At 39.1% G+C, this 16,457-nt stretch overlaps 1 protein-coding gene across 3 annotated transcripts in view; it reads right to left on the bottom strand.

The window, feature by feature from the left end:
• The window catches only part of LOC308636643 (heparan sulfate glucosamine 3-O-sulfotransferase 3A1), a 95,373-nt gene that overhangs the window by 22,990 nt on the left and 55,926 nt on the right, over nt 1-16,457 (bottom strand). Inside the window, exon 1 of one of the 3 annotated variants that reach the window (XM_081272227.1) lies at nt 3,170-3,280. The exons of the other annotated variants lie outside the window; for them this stretch is intronic. The gene's annotated coding sequence lies outside the window, so the exon portion shown is untranslated. Of the gene's footprint in view, nt 1-3,169; nt 3,281-16,457 lie in introns of those variants that run through there. 3 annotated transcript variants of the gene reach the window in all.

Here is a 16,457-nt window from a genome sequence, read left to right as displayed (position 1 = left end):
TACCGACCAAATAGGAACAAAAGTCTTGGGCACTAACTTTCAGGCCAGGGCAACCTCTAAAATATTTCCCATCCATGTATGTCTATCAAACCAATTCATTCTGATTCCAGTTGACAATGCTGATGAATATGCAAATGTTTCCATTGAGAGTTTTTAGAAGATTGCTTACTTATAAGACAACCAGTAACTATATCCCTATGTGTCACGTGTGATTAGCATTTGCTATGATGACCTCAAACTTTCCTACCCAAAACACTTCATGTGCATCATTCCAAATTCTTCATCATTTGTGAAGATTCTATTGAGCTTTTCTGGTCCCTCAGTCACACCTACATGGCAACAGCTATCTGAGGTGTTAGACCTCCTGCTTCTTAGTTTTAGCTCAAAACTTGCCTCTTGGCTGGGTAGGTCAAGACTACATTAGAAATCTCTCCATTTTGTGTTCTGCTTTCAGATTCTTTGCTAATAGCCTATTTCTTTAGAGGGGCACAAAAACTGCCTGAGCTTCTCTGCCCCAGTAAGCAGGATGTTCTCTGCTTTCAGATGTCTCAGCCCTTCCCAAATATAGTCTTGATCTTGGGAAAAGAGGTAATTAGCCTGATGGGGAATAAACAGCCATTTCAGCAGTTTTCTCCCTACTGGGTATTGAAGTAATAAAGGCCCAGGCAGGTCAGAAAGAAGTTGAGTGCTGTTGAGTCTCAATGCCCCACTAAGCTCAAACATCAGCTACTGGCACCCGAAGCTCATTAGTTCTAACCCAACACAGCTAATCACCCAGAGTGATGAATCAGCTTTCATGGACACTTAGTGAGGCATTCATTAACGTTTTAACCTCAAAGTGCCCTGTGTGGCCTTGAGGACCTGAGTTCCACAAGTTGACATAAACTTGAAGAAAGAGTAGGTCATCAAGCACTATAAATAAGGGAACATGGGGCTTACTTTGTGAGGTCCTCATAAAGATGCAAATTGCTCTTATATATTTCTCTTGGAAGAACTGAGCCTATCATTACAGGTGATGTCTCTCCCTTCTTGGTAACCCCAGAACTGGGAGAAGCATTTTGAGATCTGTGCACATACCTGCCCAGGTTTCTCAACTTTGTTACTGTTGACATTAGTTGTGGGACTGTCTTCTTGCATGGTGGGATTTGAGAACATCTCTGCATTTACCCGGTAGATGCCAAAAGCATCCTCCCTTCCCCGACTTCCCTTTCAGGATGTTACAAGAACCAAAAATATCTCCAGTTATGGCCAAATATCTCCTGCCCCCTGGTTGAGAACCACTGCTTTAGAAGATTGCAATCAATATTTTAAAAAAAGACGAAGAATAAAATAAAATATAAAATATCAGACAACACACTGTAAGAGTAAATATTGTTCCATAAACATGGTTTTTGTATGTATTTGTGTATTCATATAAATAATGTGGATGATGTAAAAAGAACTAACTTAAAGCACTGATAAGAGTATTTGACTCTCAAAAAAAAAAAACAACTATTATTTATCTATGCTAAGAGATGGATTTTGTTTTCCACTTAGAAACTTTCCTTTGTCGTCAGTAATATATTTCATGCATTATGTTTCTTTTTAATTTAATATGCATTTCATCTAAGTCTATGAGTAATTATTATTATTATTATTTTTACCTTACTGAGACAAGTTTGAAAACAGTTTTTAAGTTGTACTGATCTCACTGAACACTATGGCACATATCTGTAATCCCAGTCACACTTGCCCCAGGAAGACTGAAGTGGGAAGATCAAAGTTTAAGGCCTGCTTGGGAAATGTAGCAAGACCCTGTCTAAAAATAAAGATGAAAAGGGATGGGACTATGCTCAATGGTAACTGCCCCTGAGTTCAATCCTCAGTACCACCCTTCCCCAGCAAAAGTATTGATTTTATGAATTTTATTTTTCCTTTATTATTACTTTTTACTTGTGGTCAGAGTTTAAGCTTAATACTATTTAAATTTTCTGGAAAATCTTTTACATTTTCCTGTGACTAAATATATAAGTGTTTTATAAACATTTGAAAAAGGTGGCTAGTTAAAATAGGAAGCTTTCTGATAGCTACTTATTAAAATCTAGTATGTTTTTACAGTTCCATATGTTTATTCACACTGTTTCAGTTATTCTGGCAAAGATTCAAATGGGTGTATTAGAATTATCCACCAGAACTATATTTTCAAAAATCTCTGCCTTCTATATGTATTATATGCATATCAGTTTCCTGGTTTTGATGTTTTACTATAGTTACACAAGATGGTGACATTGTGGGAGGCTGGGTGAAAGGCAGACAGGACTATTTTTACATTTATTTGCAATCATGTAAATCTGCAGTTATGTCAAATAAATAAGTAAAAAAAAACCCATAAAATAAAAAACTGTATTTCTGACAGCATCAAAACTTCACATATTTTGAGGTTCAATGATCATATCATCTAGCACATTCAGGTTCATGAATATTAAGCTACAAACTCTGTGCTAGATTGATAAAAATGATTCTATTTCATTTAAAGTATTTTACCTTAAATTATAAATAGTCTGATGTTAATTGGACCCATCTTGCTTAAGTTTCATTTTCTTTCTTTTTATCTATTTGAGTGTGTACATACACACAAATCTGGAAAGTCAGTTTTAGCCATCCTTACATTTTTAGATTTTACTGTATAGTATTTTAATATGTCTGATATAAAATAATTCTCACATCTGTTTAATTCCCTTTGTGTTATATAATTTTAGTTCATTCCTCTTTATTTGGATGGCTTCATGTTCTTTACACTAACCATTTGGATAGCTAAAAATTGTTAAGCCATAAATATTTCCCTTTAAAACTACAAATCTTAGGCTAATGTTTTCGGAAATAATATTTTGGGAGAGGCATCCAGTGCCTATTTCCTGCTTCTTCTTTGAGGCAACCCGTTTTTCTCATCTAATTGATCATAAGGGTTTTCCTGTGTGTTTGTTGTCCCCTTTATAACCTTAAATTGTTCTTTTTTGGAATCAAGATACTTTGGGTCCATTTTCATTATTTTCGTATGGTATTCAGTTAATCTTTGACAATTGCAGGCTGTAAAATTGCTTGAAAGCACAAATTGGCTATTTTCTCAACATTTCTCCCACTTTACACTGAAACCCTATAACACAGAGGAACAGAAAAGACGGACACTCACACTGCTTCCACCAATTGGTTCTGTTCTTTCAAATGACGGATTCTTATGTTTGATCACGTTTCTCCTTGCCAACCACAAAGGGCACCAGAGGTGAATCTATATTTATACATATTTAGGGCCGAAAGGTACTGTGCTTTTCTGAGTTCCTCGGGAAATCTGTCAGGGGAGAGGAAGGGAGAAGAGAATGGCTACCTTTTGTCTGTGATTTCCGTCGTCCAATTAAAAGTCCAATATCCCAGAAGGAGGAGTTAGAGTGTGAGAGCAGGACCTAAGGTAGGCTGCACTAAGCATCCAACTGTCCCTGACATGATCTCCTTGGAGGGCCCAAGATTAGTGCTACAGCCCCAAACTGGCCATCTACAGGTCTGGGTGATGCTTCTTCATCCTGGACACTTGGTGTCTCCCCAGGGTGTCCTGGGGTCTGTCCTTGGTCACTGTGATGCAGCATGCCCACGCTCTACCCTGTTGTCTGAGCTCCTGAAAGTGAGCTTTCCCTTCATGGTTCTTGACTTGCTTGCCCATCCTCAATCAAAACTTCCCCGCATCGTATCTTAGAGAGGTTAACAAAACTTTTGGTAGGTGGATGGTGACTGGTCTTATTCCAATATCGAGAGTATGTTTTTTTCTTGTTGCCACTGTTTCCGTGACTATTATGTTGGGACTTTAGGAGAAGAGACCTATTCATATTACCATAGGATGTGTCTTTTATTGTTATGTTTTTTTATATTATCTGGTGGGTTCATGCTATGGTATGTCCCTAAGTGTTCAGGGGCTGAAGGCTTGGTTCTCAGTTTGATGGAAACCTCTATTATTTTTTTTTAATTTTTTTCATCTTTCCACATTTTTTAAATTGTCTTGGTGTGTTATAGTTTGGCGGAACCTTTAAGAAGTGGGTCCCAGTGAAAGGTATAGAGGTCAAGTGGGCTCCATCCTCCTGACTGGATTAGCATTGGTCTGCTGGTGTGAGAGTGAGTTGTTAAAAGCAAGGCCAGGCCACAAACTTGACTTCTGCAACTTCTGCCTGGGGCTATTTTCCTATGTGTTTCTCTGCCATGTTGTGAAGCAACCAGAGAGCCCTTTCCAGGGTGACAGCCCTGCTATTTGAACCCTCTACCATCAGAATTGTGAGCCAAATCAGCCTCTTTGTTCTGATCCAGCCTTGGGTATTTTGTTACAGCAACACAAACCAGACTAAGACCGTGCATGACTGATTTTTCATGACTGATTTTTCGTTTCCTTGAGAAAGAAAAGGAAAACAAAGTCTCTGTACCTGAGGGTACCAGACAGATAGGGATGAAGCAAGTGACAGGTACTTGCGAAAGTTGTTTCCTAGGGTGACTTTCAGGGCTGCTTGCTGCACACTGTGTTTCTGCCTCAGCAGTATTCCAAGGACAGGGGAACTTACTGCCAGAGATCTCCTGCAAAACTGTAGTGCCAGCCCCAAATAACCTACCCGGTTTCCACTCCTGCAGCCACAAGAGCTGAGGCTGTCTGATGGTTAAGAAGCAGCAAGCCCAGGGCAGAAACCAGATAGGCTGGGTCTGTGCCTACCTTCGGCTCCTCACGTTCATCCTTATAAATTGATTATTTTTTCTCTCTCCTATCTGGGCTTTAAAGACCCAGAACAGAGCCCTGCTGCCTCCACAAAAGGATACTTTAGAGAAAGAGGAGGGAGGGAATGGAGCATGAAGAAAAAAAAAAAGAGATAAAATGCTCAAGGGACATAGAGTTGATTCTGTCTAATTATACTTTTTAAATTCCCCTAATTGCTCTGTTTAATTATTGATGTGGAAAGAGTTTCCTTTTAGGGAGGAAGCTGATCAAGAGCCCTCAGGACCCAGCAGACAGACATCACCTGCTTTGGGTTTGGTAATTAAGACATTATCAGTCACCCCTGGGAGTGGGACAGAGCCCTGGTGAGGAGTGGCGCTCCTGGCTCCAACTGCCACCAGCAAAGAGACAGCTCACCACACAGTGCCAAAGAGTGCAGGAAGAGTTTTTGAAAATGCATCTAAAATAAGTGTGCAGCCTAGCCGTCTCTATGAAGGGTGACTGACCAGCAGAAATGGAAACAAATTCTGCTGCAATGGATTCCCATTCTGCTGATTTTTCTTCCTTTCATGAACAAAGGTTTGTTCATGAACTCCCCACTCTTCTGTAGCGGATCTGGTTTTGCAGGTTACACCTCCCTCTCATTATCTGTAATGGTTTGAGAACTTCAAGTCACAAAGGCCTAATGATTTGTGTCAATAAATGCTGTTTTTTTTTTAAAAATGTATCATTGAACTACAACGCATGGCGCAAATAGCACTAATCATTTTCTCATTTTCTTACCTGACATCTATCAACACTCCTTCCTCTTGGCCCCTGGAAAAGGCAGTGCCTCCTGGGGTGACCCAAGAGCAGACACCATGATGCATGTGATCGGGATAGGACACAGCAATTGGAATGACTAGACTGACCTACCAGATTCTGATGTAGGATTCAGTTCAGTGGGGATCGCACAATCAAGAAAATCATAACCCAACATGAGCAACAAATTGTCTCTTTATCTGCAAAATGTGGAAGCGGGATACATGATGTCCAAAGTCCCTTCTACATGCATCTAACAGTCTAGGTTTATAGTCAAGAAATAAAAATTCTGATAGACAATAAAAAGGTGGGAAATATGTCAGACACAGAGGTGCACCAGCAACTCATATGCCATCCAGCTTTGAAACTGGAGTTAGCTGACAGGTCTCAGCTGTTACAGCCATTAGTCTCCAACTCAACACATGCTCTCCTCCAGGTAGATCTGGATCAATGACAGAACAAAGTGGTGGTACCCAGACTTTAGCATAGTACTGAGACTCCTGGCATGAGCCATCTTTACTTCAGAGTGCCTCACCAGGCAGAAAGAGACTGTTAAGAATCCAAGAGTTTTACCCAAAGCACCTTCCTTCCCTTCTCCTTTATAGATGTGCCTCCCCCCAAACACCTTCTGTACCTCTAGCTCCATCTCCGATCTACTTCCCAGAAAACTCAAACAGTGGTATACCATGAGTTGCAAACAAAGAGAAATACAACCCAGAGAGGGTGTCCTGAATCTCATAGGGGGGGGGGGGGAACTGGAGAATGCAAAGTCATGAAGGGAGTGGCATTTGAATTTACCTTTGAGAATCAGTGGGAAGTTTAAGGGGTAGAAAAAGAGAAATCTGGGCTTTTCATCAGATGGGTGAACACATGCATCAAGGAACAATGATATAAAATTGCAGGATGTGAGGCCATGGGTAGAGAATGGAAAAAAGAGTGTGGACATATGCAGTGGTGGGGGTGGACCAGGGAGTAAAGCTTGGAAATATGGGAGCCAATATAAACAGCTGTCATAAATGCCTCATATATACGCTCCTATTGGCTTGTAGACTCTGATAAAGGAAAATGGTAGCCCTTGGAGAATAATGAGCTACCCAAAGCAATAAAATATGGAGAATTCCATAGCATAGTACTTTTGACAGCTCTCAAAAAAAGATATTTTACTTCTATGTAGGTGGTTTCCTTGAACGAATAGCACCTGCTATTTGTTAGGGAAGAGAATGAATTGCTTGTCCCATGGTACAGTAAAATCAATCATATTATAACATCAATCTATCATGTAAAATTCACTCTCCAGGCTCACATTTTCAGGAAAGAAATTCGAAGTCTACTTCTCCAGGACAGAAAAAAGACCCGCTCATGGGGTCCTGGAATAATTTCCTTAATACCAGATTCTAACAATAAGGAAGATTTCTTTTTATAAATAAAGATTTGCATTGATTACAAAAACAAACAAACAAAAATAATGCCTTCCCCAAACTGTGCCAAGAACAGAGTCCTATGAGGTTTATTTGATAAATGTCACCCAATCGTTTTAATATGGGAAAAACTGTATGACAAATCCCATTTGACTTCTCACTGTGAACCCTGGAAACACCCCTTAAAAGTCAACTTTGTTGAATCAATTTCGCATTCATATTTGATCATGCAATCCTCCTATTTTTGTAACTTCTATGAGCACTATGGAAATAACATATGGAATATCTTTTGTGGGTTGACTTTGAGGAATTCAATGGCCTTTCATATCAAAATTTGATAGTAGTAAAAACACAACAACAAAAAAAAGAATTGCCTTCTAGTTTCACAAAGCTTCATCTCTTATTTTTAAACTTCCTACATCTAGACCCAAGAATAAAGGTAGGACTTTTTTCCCAATCAGGTATCAGGAGGGTTCTTCCAAGCATCAATCAGTGGCGATTCCTGTTAATAGCAGGACCTGAGAGTATTCAATTGGCTGTTCTGAAAAGAAAAACTCACAATTGGCAACACACTTTTGAATGTATGAATAAGATATTCAGGTCTTAGGGTTTACTGAACTGCCAAACAATTGTCTGTGGAAAGAGTTTCTAGAGTGCAAAATTAAGGCACATTTCTATAAAGTCATCTTACAGTTTGTGACTACAATGCAATAATATTCATGTGTTCATTTTTAAGTTTTAGTGGTGGAGTTACAATTGTCCCTTACTAAAATGATTACTAAACCATTCAAACCTATTCAACATAGCTAGAGAAAAAAATGCAAGCCAATGAGTTTTGCATTCAAACTAAACTGAACACAACCCTAGAAGTTCCATGGAAAAGTTTGAGACTCACCTGATGGGCTAAGAGGGCGGTTAAAAAGATGGGTGCTAAATACTTTCCCCATTCAGTCAGTAGTAGTTCTATTATATGTTCAGAGTTGGCAACAGATTGTTCTTTAAAGAATGAGCTCTACAGTGGAAACCACAACTGTAATTGACCTAGGGGTCTCTCTATCTAGTTAGGTACACACTACACATACACAGAGAAACAAATCAGCCAAGTCATCAGAAAAAAAAAAAAAAAAAGGTATGCCTACAGGCTTGATATCTGCAAGAAATGCTTTATTTTTCATTTCTCTGAACAAATACAACAGAGTTCCCCAAATACTCTCCTGCTCAGACATACCCAATCCCATCTGAAATCTAGTTCTTATTTTTAGCTTTGAATAAACAGGAAACCGTAGGGCTCAGTGCCTCCAATCATTTTTAAATATAAAAGATGTCTATAAATAGGTCCAAAAAAGGTGGCTACATAAGGTCATGGGTTGAATGATAAAAAAATCACAACAGAAATGACAACAAGGTAGCTCACACACACTACCTCTAATCCTGACAAAAGCTGAATGAAGCAGGAATTATTATCTCCACTTTCCAGATGATGAAACTAAAGTAACTTGGGCACAGTTACCCAGATGACGAGGGGAGGTGGCAGAACCTGAAATCCAGACAGGCCGACTTCAAAGACAGCACCGTGACCAAGGCAGAGGATCACACCAAATTTTAAAAATTGTGCATAAAAAAAAAAAAAATCTGTTAGGATATAGGACAAAATAGATTTTATCTCAATGCTTTTCAAGGCTAAGCTCCCTTTGTGGGAGTTGGGAGAATGTGCTACCATGCAAACTTTAAATTTAATTATATTCCTGGATCGTAGCATTTCTCTGCTTAGTCCTCCCACTGGCCACAGTCAACATGATCCAGTCGGTCAAAGTGTAACAACTCAATCTCTCTGTGTCTGTGGCTTTTCATTCTGTGAGTGTGACACATGAATACAAGGCAGGCATTGCCCCTCTTCTGTGTAGTGGTTTTAGGTCATTGACTCAATTCCCTCCTCTTTCCTCCTGAGATCATTTCAGGGTGGGCCAGGGAGGGTCTTGATTGGTCTGCTATGTCTGAAAACAAACCCAATCGCTTTGACATCCTGATAAACACAATCGAGATGCTCTTGGGTGTTTCCATGTGGTCAGGTTTCCATGTGGTCAGAGAATCCACCTAGTGCAAAAAGATAGCTACAAAAAAAAAAAAAAAAAAAAAAAAAAACGAAAAAGGAAAGAAAAAAAAAATCTGTCACAACTTCTCCTACATGAATTTCAAGCAAAGTATGAATTGAGTGTGTTCAGAGAATCAGTGACCACTCATTAGACATGCTCAACAGTCAAGCCCTTGCTCTTCAAGATCAAGAACCCAGGGTGAGATTTTCATCAATGTTGCTTGTAGAGACAATTCCTACGTCTATTACCTCCCCTTCCATCCAAACAAAAGTTTGCAAATGGCGGCTATATTTGGGGTGGGAGGGAAGCCTACAGGGTGACGATCCTAATCATATTCCAAATATCTGATGGAAAATAAATAGGTTGTGTCTCCTTTAAAAATGGTTCAGACAGGAAAGACCTCCTTGAATGTTATAAACCTGAATAGGAAAAATGTCCATTCTCCTTCCCCACCCCCACCGCGTTCCCAGCATCTTTGTTTGAACTGAGTCTCAAAAAAAAAAAAAAAATGTAAATCTTGGCCCAGACTAAGCAAATCACCTTAAAAAGGAAGGTTAGAGAACTGTTTATTATTTGAAATGTCTCTCTCCAGACCTTATTTTTGATAAATTGGCTTCAGCTTCATTACTTCATGATATATCTCCCTTGACATTTAATTATACTTACTCCAAACACATTAAGCGAATCAGTCTGAACAGCTTCTTATTAATATGCAAATTTCTCCTTTGAAAACCCATGAATCTGTGAAAAATCTCTTTAGGCTTCCATTAAACCCACTCAGGAAGTTGTATACCTCACACAGACACTTGCTTCATTCATGGACTCAATGATTCCGCATTTACTAATTGTCCGAGTTAAACTATTCTGGCCACATCAAGGGGAGGTGGTAGGAAAGAGAGGGAGGACAGGGAACCAAATGGGATTCAGAAGCTGAACACTTAAAAGATGAATGATCAGAAGACCAGGCTTGAATTAGTGGCTGGTAATTAGAGTTGAAAACCAAGCCGCTCTGCAAGCACAATCAGCCAGATGAGTTGAAGCAGCCCACTCGGAGTTGGAAAAGCCACAGACTCCTCACCGGTGATTCCTCCGGTAATTGCTGTTCAGGATGGAGAGGGGGGGCTCCCGCTAAACTTGGACATGGGGTCTCCTGTGCTCATAAAGATCTTCCACGTTCTGTGCCCTTGCAAGGGCTGGCTACACACAGGTTCCTTTACAATTGCACTTGCAAACTGACTGATGGTCATCAAACAACATGAGAGAATACAAATAGCGTTATCTTAGTTAGCAAAGGAACACAGGGAAGACCTGGAGTTAGCCAAGAGGAAGCTCAGAGCTCAATTCCACCAAAAGCAGTTTTAAGGTTGACAAAGAGGGAGAGAGAAGCAAGTTCTAAAGAGGAAGCCAAAGTCACAAAAATCAGAAACAAAAGACCAGCATTGCAGGAACAAGCTGAAGACCTGGTGACCAAGAAGAGTTTTCCAAGAGAATCCAAGGGCTGAAGGGGCCTCAGGATGAAAGTGAAACATGGTAGAAATCAATACAGCAAAGGAAAGTGGGTATTAGGAATTTACAAGAGAGTGAAGTATTCTTCAGTATCTGTTGACAGGACACCAAAGATGAGGGAAGACAACCGTTCTCCATAATCCTATCAGATAGAAGTCTGAAACTGGGGGACTTCTGGGAAAAGAAGATAAAAGCATCAAAAGCAGCATGTAGGAGTCAGATTTTTTTTTCTTAATAATCTCTGTTGAATATTTTCCCATGAAATATTTGCAACTAAGCAAAATGATATTTCATACACATGACATGCATATGCTAAAATGTAAAGCATATGTGTTACTGTGTCACTGAAAATAACTTGTTATATCTCCTCTATTTCCATCATGACTCATCATTTCCACCTGCTATAGTATAAAGCATATATATATTTTATGTGTGCTCTACATAAAGCATGAGAGAATCCATCTCATACATGCACCTGATTTCTTTTTTTTTTTTAATTTTTTTATTGGTTGTTCACAACATTACAAAGCTCTTGACATATCATATTTCATACATTAGATTGAAGTGGGTTATGAACCCCCAATTTTACCCCAAATGCAGATTGCAGAATCACGTCGGTTACACATCCACAATTTTACATAATGCACTATTAGTAATTGTTCTATTCTGCTACCTTTCCTAACCCCTACTATCCCCCCTCCCCTCCCCTCCCCTCCCAACTTCTCTCTCTACCCCATCTACTGTAATTCATTTCTCTCTTTGTTTATTTTCCCATTCCCCTCACAACCTCTTACATGTAATTTTGTTTAGCAATGAGGGTCTCCCTTCATTTCCATGCAATTTCCCTTTTCTCTCCCTTTCCCTCCCATCTCATGTCTCTGTTTAATGTTAATCTTTTCTTCCTACTCTTCCTCCCTGCTCTGTTCATAGTTGCTCTCATTATATCAAAGAAGACATTTGGTATTTGTTTTTTAGGGATTGGCTAGCTTCACTAAGCATAATCTGCTCTAGTGCCATCCATTTCCCTGAAAATTCTATGATTTTGTCATTTTTTATTGCTGCATAGTACTCCATTGTGTATAGATGCCACATTTTTTTATCCATTCATCTATTGAAGGGCATCTGGGTTGGTTCCACAGTCTAGCTATTGCATGCACCTGATTTCTTGGTTAATCAGTAAATAGTCTTCTTGCCTTCTCTAGACATCAATCTCATTAAATATAAACATAAACGTAAGATAAATCTGATTGTATAAGGATAGAAAGATGTTACTTTCATGGAAACAAATTCCTAAAGCTCTGGGTGGGGTATATATATTGTTCAAACAGGTTAAGAATGAATGAAACAGAAGACCAAACTAAAACTAACAAACAGGGGCTGGGGATGTGGCTCAAGTGGTAGCGCGCTCGCCTGGCATGCGTGCGGCCCGGGTTCGATCCTCAGCACCACATACAAACAAAGATGTTGTGTCCGCAGATAACTAAAAAAAAATAAATATTAAAAAAAATTCTCTCTCTCTCTCTCTCTCTCTCTCTCCCCCCCCTCTCACTCTATCTTTAAAAAAAAAAAAAAATATATATATATATATATATATATATATATATATATATATATATATATAAAGTGACATTTATTGTAGTCTAGGATCATGTACAAAGTTCTTTTCTTGTTTGCTTAAAACTCCTGCCTTATATTTAATGACATAAATTGGAAGAGTGTGTACTGAACATATTAAGGACTGTAAATTCCAGAGCTTCTCTGAAAACATTTGTAATGATGTATTGAAGCAAGGTAGAGAAAGAAATTAGGGTGAACTCAAGAAAAATAGCCAGAAAAATATCTATTTTAGTAGCTTCTTTTTTTTCTCAACTCAATGGACCCTGGAGCCATCACAGCCATTAAGGTATTTGGGGGTTTGTTGTTGTTGTTGTTTGTTTGTTTGTTTGTTTTTCTTTCTTTTTTTTTTTTAAGAGAGAGTGAGAGAGGAGAGAGAGGAGAGAGGAGAGAGAGAGAGAGAGAGAGAGAGAGAGAGAGAGAGAGAGAGAGAGAATTTTTTTTAATATTTATTTTTTAGTTCTCGGCGGACACACATCTTTGTTTGTATGTGGTGCTGAGGATCGAACCCGGGCCGCACGCATGCCAGGCGAGCATGCTACCGCTTGAGCCACATCCCCAGCCCTGTTTGTTTGTTTTTCATACAATAGCAATATGCAAGGTTTCTGTTTCTGGGCTGCACAGACAGAAGAGCACAAGAGGATGGGTGAATGCACAGATGTGGAAAGTCAGTGATTCAAGTTCAAATCCCATCTGTGCCACTGAGTAGCTGTGCTAACCTGAGACTTGTTTCTACACATGAAGTTAAAGTTACAGTATTGCTGATAGAATTAGAGTAGACACTACATTTAAAGTGCTTGAAATAAGGACTACAAAACACTCTTGGAAGATAGGATACCTTGGGTCACACTTTGCAATCCTTGGGGCTTTGAATGGACTCACCCATACAGTCAGTTCTGATTATTCTAACTAGTTATGTGCGTGGGCTCTCTCTTATCCAGGGAGGAGGTTCATGGAACAGGGTAGAGGAGACTGTGGCTGCAGGGTCACTAATCAAGACCTCTAGAGACCAAGCAGGAAGCAGGTCTGATTTTATTGTGCAGCTACAATGTATATATACTCAGGAAGCAGCTAAGCAGATTACAGGCAGCCACCAATGCAATTTCTGGCCAACTGTCCCTGCAGCGACCAATCCAGGATTGGGCTGTGGAGCAAGCGCAGAGATTGCAACACGGGGCCTCACGCCTAGGACTGGGTCTACAGGATAAGCAGTTTGCCGCTCACATGCCTAGCACAGGGGAATGGTTTGCCACTCAGACGCCCTTAACGTATGCCATGTATGCAGTACTCCATGCACTTGTCCCCACACTTATGTTCTATAAAGCTACTGTGAACAACTAATATTGCAACTTGTGTAGATTGATACAGCAGGAGTGGGAGCCGTTTATTGTAGGACAGGAGGGGTATATATACATTACACACAGCTTATCTTAATTAACATAAACTAGATACAGCAGTCAACCAATAAGGAATCTCCACACTTAATGGCTCGCTGGCATTACTTCACAAACCACTCCCTCTGGCAAAATGCCAGGTGCTATCTTGACTTGTTTACAGACCCTAACAGTATACATTATCAATTCATTAACACTGAGCCACCGCCAAAAGCACTACAACACATGCCTGCAGGATGCTTATCTAACACATGCATTTTTTTCTTCTAGTGTTTAAAGAGATTCAAGGCTGAACTAGAATATTCTGCTTAGGGGCCAGTTTAACCTACTTAGTCTCAAGTTTCCAATTCTGAGGATATTTCAATGAAATTGACAGAGATACATTAAAGTAGATTGGAAATAATAATCTAGAGCTTATTAGGTATATCATTATAATAGATAATAATATAATTTTCTTCCTACTATCACTTAACTGTTATATAATTATATCATATATTATATACTCTATTTAAAGTTTTTATAGGTGTTCCTCATCTGGGATAAAAGAACAAAAGATTAAGTAGTGAAATTACCAACCAAAAGCATAAAAATATTTTTAAAAAGTCACTAAGTAATTTTTTTAAAAGAAGAAAAACAATTTATGGCATTAAAGTTGAGCAAGAAAGCAGACTGTCACCTCTCCTGTAAACCTCAAGCAATTCACTTTTTCAACTCCATGCATACCCTCAAGTGACTATGAAAGTGCTGGAAATATTGATCCTGGAATTGCAAATCTATTTTAATTGAACAGACAAATTTGCAAATGCAAATCTGGGAATAATTGAGGTTAGACTATATTTGTTAGATGGAGGAATAAAAAAAATGTAAAATTTAAAACTTAAAAAAATTGACCAAAGGTATTATGGTAGGTTTCTTCTCCCAAATCAGTTTTCCCCTCTTATAAAAATGTGTGTAGGCTATAAACACACTCAATTCAATGACAAATAGCAAGTTGATATCATATGGCTTTCTTTTTTGCTAATGAGTAGCTTCTGGACTTTTCCTAGCCTACTGGCTATACTCTGGGCCATGAAAACATGAAAAGAGCAAATCCACACAATTAGATTAGATTCTCTCATTAAGCCCACAAACTGAAATATCAGCGATTTTCTTTTTGTGTGTGTGTGACTCCAGAACCTTCACGGAATGACTTAGAGAACTACAGAATTATGCATTTTGCAGCTGCTAGGCAGAGAAGGATATTTTTCAGAACTCACAAGTCAAAGTCATACACTTGGGTTTGGTGATACTTCTATGGTTCAAGCAAGAAAAGTTATACTTCCAACCATTCTCATTTTGTTTTCCCAGAAGTTCAACTTTGGAGCCCAAACTATAAAGGAAGAATTTAGGTTTGAATTTCTCTTTTCACATGGATAAATCTGCCAGCTTTACCTATAATGTCAGTTCCAAAATAAATAAGCTCATACTACTTTGTAATATTTCCATTTGGAGACAAAAAGAGGTATATAAGTTGTTTTAAAAGAAAGGCTAGGACTAATTTTTAATGTACTGAAAGAACATGATTTTCTTTTATAGATGGGGAAATTTGATTTTTCTTTGTTAATGTAAATCTTTTTTTTTAATGTGTGTGTCTGTGTGTGTGTGTGTGTGTGTGTGTGTGTGTGTATGCTCCATGAGACTAATGGCCACCAGCTTTTTGTATGCTGCCACCTAGGTAACAAAGAGGATGCATGGACCCTCTGCATGATTCTAAAAACAGGAAGAGAAGTCTTTGGGAATTAAAACACATATTCCATAATATAAAGCAGGTCGAACTTGACCAATAACATTGCTAACTGTCCCCACCAGTGCTCCACACCCCAGAGTAAAAGAACTGGTCACTTGCTATTGGCTTATTTGAATACACAAGAAATTTCTTGTCATCCAATCATGAAGCCAAGATAGATTTTCAGGGTTTGCATCCTGTGCCATCATACAGACGCCACACTCAGGCCCCATGTTAAGAAGGGCTCTGTCTTTAATTTAATGCCCTGACATTGCATTCTTAAATTTCTCCGATCTTTTTTTAAAGGAGCCCTACATTTGCATATTGTGCTGGGCCACTCAAATTATTGCCCGGGTCCTACAAGGAGCTCATGAATGTCTGAGAAGGAGTTACATGAATTTGTGATCCTATGCTTCTCCCACCTGCACTAACTGATCTGATCCCATCTGTGAGGGACAGGACCTCCCCTGGATCCAGGATAGCTCTCATACACAGAAGTGTGTGCTGTCAATTTTGTGCCTCTGGATCCATCCCTCTGCCCAGGTGGGCTGTGATCCAATCTCTCACGCACTACCAGAATCAAACGCACTGGAATCACAACTTCAGCTTCCCTATGCACAGGCTGAGTTTATCTTTATTTAAAGAACGAGTTAACAGACAGGCAGGTTAGGAATACAACCTTTTCCTGTATAAACAGAGTGGCTTTCCCTCGCTCGAGCCGCATCACGCAGCATATTTTATGCATATGTATTTTTATAAAGCAGCTAGAGAAATAAAGTGATCTTATATCATCTAAGAACAACAATCTAACTCTGTGTTTGGCAGGCTGCCCTGAAATCCTTCCCTTCACAGTTCTTCCATCTCTCTCTCTCAGACTCCTGGGGCAGCCTCCTGCCTGTCCCCATTACTTTGCACAAAGGTGAATAAATCAATGGGAAGCTCTTATTATCTTATTTTCTCTCTGTTCCTTCCTATTCTGTCCTCCCCATCTCGAATGGTTTGAGAGAAATTAATGTCTGTGTCTCTGGCAAATGTATTGCAACTATAATTCAGTTTTAAAACAAGCATACTAGCCATAGCCAAACCTTGGGTAGAAGGTTCATTTTTCACATGAGTAATTGAATCCTTCCATTCAATTTTCTTCCA

Source organism: Spermophilus citellus (assembly GCF_964194105.1).
Source record: "Spermophilus citellus genome assembly, chromosome: 17".
Taxonomy (NCBI): domain Eukaryota; kingdom Metazoa; phylum Chordata; class Mammalia; order Rodentia; family Sciuridae; genus Spermophilus; species Spermophilus citellus.
Note: the sequence above shows the minus strand (reverse complement) of the source record. Positions and strands in the feature narration are given on the sequence as shown.